Raw genomic sequence first — 6,521 nt, 5'->3', positions numbered from 1 at the left:
CATATATAAGTTTCATAAAGCATAAACTTGAGCTTATTCACCAAAAAAAAAAAAAAAACCCATTTAAAAATCTCCCTTCCTCCTCCTTGTTAGACATAGTACCATTCCAGTGTCAGCATCGATACGGTTGATGGAAATGGCTTTCGGCCTCTCTGGAGGTGACTCTTCCAGAAAGTATTGCATAGGTCAACATAATGTGATGGCCTGCTACAGGCAGGAGACCTAATTAAGCAGCAGAGCAAAATTGGTTTCTTTGCATTATTGTGTTTTAAGGTTTTTTTAAGGCCACATTTAATTACAAGAGGCAGGGGTTTTTTTCTTTCTATATAGGACTCTGATGGCATTTCTTAGAAACAGACGTCCTTGCTTCATCAATACCTATGATATGAAATATCCATATCCTGCCTTTTGTCCCTTTGAAAAGAATGATAGCCACTTGGAAAATTTCAATGGACTGGCTCATCTTGTAGAGTTAGGTTCTGTAAGCTGTTTGAACAAGAACTACACCTCCCATTGTAATGTGAGCATGCATTTGTGCAATTGATGTGTTCATTCTGAACTGGGTCTTTTCTTTTTTGAGCTTTACCAAAAAATCAACGTTCAAGCCGTGCATGCAAGGACTGTTTTTTGGTGACAGGCAGGATGGCATTGTGCTTGCATCTACTGCTTTCAGTATACCACCTGAATTTTTAATCTTCACAGAAAAATCTAGTTGTTAAATTTTAATATATTTTTCAGAAATTAGGGAGCTCTCAAAACCTCTGTAAATTATCTGTTACCTGATTTGAGAAGTTTTACTAAGAGTCAAAAAATGCTGCCTTGCTACAAGTGTTTGTCTCTTCTCTTTGGGAGAAGAGACAAACACTTTATTTAAACATCCTTGTGTTGCAGAGCAATCACAAACACACAGTAGGTGCTGTGTGTTGTGGGTTTGTTTCATTGTGGTGTGGGGGGAGTGAATTTATGGGCTTCATTTTTACACTCTGATTTTTTACATTTCACTTCCAGTTACAGAGGCATGAATACAACTGGTGTCATGCCTGAAATCAAACTAGAATAAAGGAGTTTTTTTCATGTTACTCATCCTTTTAGCAGGAACACCACATACAGGATTGCTTTTCGATACAGATGTTTTGACCATACCTGTCTTGTAGCTTGAATGGATAGAAGAGCTAAGCCTAAGGTTAAAAAGGTTGCATTCCTCTTGTCTTAAAATTTGGTAGTGCAATATCAACTCCAAAATTTTAACTAAATGTAAATGTAAATTTAACTAAATGTAAGAAACTGGGGTTTCTTCAAGTATCAATTTCTTAGCTGAACATGGAGTTTCAGTCCTCCGGGCTGTGTTCTGTCAATGCCTTCGTTGCCTAATCTTCTGCACTTGATAAACTGGCCTAAACTAGAGCTCATTGCTGTTAATTTTTCATGGTAGTTACCTAGTTATGTAGTAATGTAGAACTGGAATACACAAGATCTACTACTTTACTATTAGAATTTTTATTGAGACAATAGACATTTCCAAGTGATGTGCAGAAGACATCTATGATGTCTAATGATATGTAATACCTCATAAAATTAATTATCTAGTAATACCTACTGTGCTAAATACAAGGCAATTTGCAGATTTTAACACATGAGAATGCTCTCCAGGACTTTAAGTAGCTCAGGGAAGTGAGTTTGCTACCAGCCTAAGTTTGTTGTTAGTGAAATCTTTTGGGTTATTTGTAAAAGCAGGAGTGCTGAGATCAAGTTTTTACTTAGTTATCCTCAGTTTTACCTACACAAAGTCTGGCAAGTGACCTGCTTATCCACCATTCCCTATAGGCCTTGTGAGAGTCCATTTCTGCTTGGTTTTGCTTCCTCAGGTGAGAGGCTACCAGAGTAGCTCTGCCTACGAGCACCAGACTGACTTGGGCTATGTTTGGCTTTAAATGTGCTCTACTGTCTCTTCTTTAAGAGCCTTTAAAAAGGGAGCAAGAGGGACAATGCACAGTTTCTATATGCAGTACAAGGTGTGCTAACTTGGTCTCTCATCCTTCAACCTTCCTTTCTCACATTTTTCCCTCATCCAATAATGCCCTTCCAAGGCAGTTTAAACTGAGTCTGATCCTAATTTTTGCACAGCATCCAAGACATGCCTCTGACTCCCAGCAACTGTAGGCTTGAAATAAAGTCCTTACACACCTCTATTGTGCTGTGGTTATGGTTCAAGTTTTGCAAACTGTGGACACTCCTTCCTTGCTACTTTTTGGCATAAAAGCATCCCCATGTAAATGGACTAAGGCTTCTATGCTTTTTCCTTCCCAGGTTTGAACCAGGGAAAAGCAGCTCTGAGGTAACTGAATATGGAGGGTTGTGGTTATTCCAAGGATTGCCCCTCTGGCTGCTAATTCAGCTCCGGCCCTTCCTGCATCTTGATCCCTTGCAGCAGTCCTCTACTGCTGTGACAAGCCACCTGCTTGTCAGGCCTGGCCTAAAGGGGTGGCCTGGCTGTCCTGCCTTTGTGGCCCAGCATTGAGGTACTGCCTCAGTGTCCCTCAGTCCTAGCAGGAAAAGCCATCTTCATTATTTGAAGGGTGGAGGGGAAAGCACAGCTGCCATAGGAGAAAGCCTGTGTGTGCTTTGACAGCTGTGAATGTGGTGAGAGAGAGTAGGAGAGTGAAACCGGGATGCAGAACAAATGAAGCTGAGTATTCCTGGTTTTCTCAGCTTTTCTTTAAGTAGAAAGCATTATCTCCTCCCTAAAGCTCTTACGGGCTGTGTGGGTGCTAGTTTTCAGGGAAGCTAAGACAAGTAGCCCAGCTGCTCCTGGGACCATCGGGTGCCTATTCCAAGCCAGCACAAAGTGCCTGGGGAGCCTAGAGACGGGATGAGAAGAGTCCCTGTCCCTTTCCCGAGTCACTCTCCCCTTGGCAGCATGCCTGGGAAAGCAGTACGGACTAGCCCCAGGGCTGGGCGGCTCCGAGGCCACCCGACTCTCACAGAAAACGGGGTCGGGGGTGCTTTTTATCCTGGCCGCCTTAGAGCTGTCCCCAAATTTTGGGGAGAGAAGTGTTGGCTCTGGCTGCCTGCCAGGAAAGCGGCACGGAGCCCGTATGCCCTGCCCAGAGGGGGTCGTGGGGATGCGCCTGCCCCATCCCTTCCCACCAGGGTCTCGACCTCCACCTGCTCAGCCAGGATTACGCTCTCCAGCTAGGAAAAAAGGCCGGGGGAGGCGGAGATGTTCCGTGTCCGTGGGCAGCGGGCTCGCTCCTTCCCGGTGCTGTCCTCTCCGGGCTCCCCCGCCCCACACAAACCCTCATTGCGGTTTTTTTTCCCACCTTCACTGTTAACAAAACGCGGTGATTAAGACTTGAAACCAACAAAGAGTTTTTCTTCCACCTTAACCTTGCACACAATCCTTTAACAAATTAATTAATCCTAATGAATTAACACTTCATTTATTTAAACGCGCTACAGTTCATGAATTAAATTTTCATGCAGTGATTAAAGGCTGTTAAAATATGCATGATTTCGTTAAAATTTTATAATAAATCAGGGCAATGTGTTACATGACAAGGCAACTACTTCCCAGCCCCTCGGAAGGTGCTTTGATTCGCGCTGGGGGGCAGGGGGAGCCCAGCCCTCCGCTCCCCGTTCGGGCAGCCGAGCGGCCCCCGGGGCGAGGTGAGACGCGGCTGGCCACCGAGCCCTGTCCCCTCGGAGCGCTCTTCGTGCCCTCGGGGGAAGGAAAGCTGCGTTTTCAGGCTACCCCGCCGAAACGTGGCGTCCGTGCAGCGCGAGGGATCGTGGACACGGGTGAAAGCCAGCAGCGGTTTGCCCACGAAGCGGGGCTGCAAGGGAGCAGGGATGTTTCTGGGATGTTTTGCTGATGTTTCTCTGATGTTTTGGCTTCTCGGTGCGCTTTTTAATTCCTCCGCACCACTTGAAAGAAAGAGCGAGAAACTTTACTACCAACAGGACCTGCAGTGTTTTCCACCGGACCTCTCTCTAGCCGCTCCGGTCTCCGCCCTTTCCCGAAAGGGGACGTTGTGAACTACCTTGGGACTTAAATCACCATCAAGCGTTTCAATTTTTAATATGACAACATTCTACACTTTGGCTACAAAAGCAATTATTGCGGCTTGTACATTAGTAATTAGCAGGTCTTTGCTGATGTAAGGAAAGTCCTCATTAGGACAAGGAAATACTTTTTGTGCATTCACCCAAGGGTTGGTTGTGTTTTGTTGTACGTTTTGGTTTTTTCTTCTGAAGGTTAATTTTGATCATTTAAAGGGAAAATAGCTTTTACTTTAAATGGGATATTGACTTTCTGTGAACTTCACCAAATAACACATGTACTGTAGGTTTTGTCTCAGTGCTCCCAGTGACACTCAGAGTAGGACAAATATCGCGACTGCAAAGTGTAAAGCTAACATTTGCTGAAATGAAAATATACAGAGGGTTTAGAGTGAGCAGTGAGATCCACATTAGCTATTTTTTTAAGTCGGGATATATAGCAAACTATGATCAGACGTTAATAGTTAATATCATAAGCTTTAGTATATTCATCTTTGGGGAATCCTAAAAAGAGAAATCAAATACAATGGGTTACAGTAATTAATTTATAAATCGTTTCACTGTGGGAATAAGGGGTTACTTTATTGCTTTCTCGAGATAGGCAGTTCAGTCAATTAAGGAATTCTGCCTATTTCTTGCATTTGAAGCCGGAGAAAACTACGGGACACAAGTAAATATATATATATGCGTGTTTCCCTTGCTTTATTGAGCATCTCGGGCCATAAACGTGGGGCTACAGCATGGTCGTGTCGCCAATGAACTCTCTCCTCAAAGCCTGCGAGTTTATTGCCATCAGTATTCATGAGGCTGGGCGTACCCACGAGGAATAGAAACAACAGCGAACATTAAAATAAAATCTATTACCAGGCCCGCGCCATTCTGAGCCTGGTTCAAGCCGTCTGCCCGGGAATCTGGCAGTGTGCAGAGGGGAGAGGGGGGCTACCGGGGGCTGGTGACAAGGGGTGCAGACTCTCGGCGGGCCCCGGGAACCCCCTGGGGCAGCAGTCCCTGCACTCGGTGCGGCCAAGCAAACAGCAGGGCAGCGGCGGCGCCGAGACCGGCTGCAGCACCTCAGTAGCGGGAGTTACAGTCAGGCAGCAATTTTTAGCGTTGCTTTAAAAGTTAGCCTCAAGTTAGAGCTTTAGCTCTTGAGGAAAAAAAAAAAAAAAAAAAAAAAGTCCCAAAGACTGAGAAGAAAAGTTTTTCCTCCGGGACTTGATAAGTGACAGACCAAACTGTGCTCCACAAAACCCCCTGTTGTCCTCCCCTCTCCTGAAAGACCAGACAGAGGGAAGACTCGGCTGCAACTCCCTAAGGAGGCATCTGCCTCCGGGGACGCAGCGGGGAGCGGGCGGGGGCCGGCAGCAGCCGCCCCAGGAGCCGGCAGCCGCAGCCCGCCTCCTCCCCGGGGTCGGGAGGCTTCGCTCCCCCTCACGCCGTCACCTCCGGCCGCGACCCGGGCAGTTTCAGTGATGGAGCGAGGAGTGCCTGACAGGGGGTGTGTCTCCAGCCGAGAGGGACTGCTTCCCCCAAAGAGAGTCCAGTAGGATATCGCATATCGCAAGCTGCAGAGACGGCGCGCCCACCCCCCAGGGTTCAGAAGACACCTCGGAGGTGGGACCCTTAGAACTCCTAAATGTCCTCAGCCCTCGGCTAACGCTGGGGGTGGAGGTGGGAGAAAGGCTGAATTCTCTGCCTTTCTGGCCTTAAAAATAAGCCAGTGAACAGAAGAGGTCGTTTTAAAAGTACTGATGGGGGTTGATGCTCCTCCAGCCAAGGAGAAGGTCTCGCCCAGCAGCACCTGCCATAGCCGTATGTTGCACTTCCTCTGGTGGCTGCCTGCCCTGGCTGTCTACACTCCCTGCGTGCCCTCGCGTCCCCGACCCAGCCCCTGGCAGCCCAGAAGTTAAAGACCCGGCAGCAGAGGCAAAGCAAGCGCCCGGTGGTATGCGGGCAGGAGGGCAGGTCACCGCTTAGCCTGGAAGCCCTCTCCTCTGCTGCCTTTGCCACCGCTTGCACAATTTTCCCTTCTCTCAGCGTTTTCCTTCGGGAAACCTGATGAACTTGGTCTGACAGCATCCTGGAGAGTGGGGTTTGCCAGAGGCACACTGATAAGCACCCATGCATCCCAAACGGAGCAGCATCCCTCGCATTCCTCCACGGGACAAGGAAGTGATCCTGGTAATCCGCCCCCCTGCCCCACCGAGCTCAGCCCAGGAGCACCGCGGCTCTGGGCTGGATCTCGCCATAGTCGGGAACGGCATCCTGCTCGACTCGGGCCTTGCTTCAGGAGCTGGGCGCTTTTCAGCAGCTTTGGACAAAAACCGTGATGTCTCCCACTTATTTACTCCCCATCCCTTTCCCAGGAGGGTTTTTCTTTACAATGGATGGTAGCTGAGAAGTATCTAGAATACCTCATGGCTAAAAAAAAAAGAAAAGAAAAAAAAGGTCAATAAATCCAC

This window comes from Serinus canaria, chromosome 1 (assembly GCF_022539315.1).
Source record: "Serinus canaria isolate serCan28SL12 chromosome 1, serCan2020, whole genome shotgun sequence".
NCBI classification, from domain to species: Eukaryota; Metazoa; Chordata; class Aves; order Passeriformes; family Fringillidae; genus Serinus; species Serinus canaria.
This window is presented reverse-complemented; position numbering follows the sequence as displayed.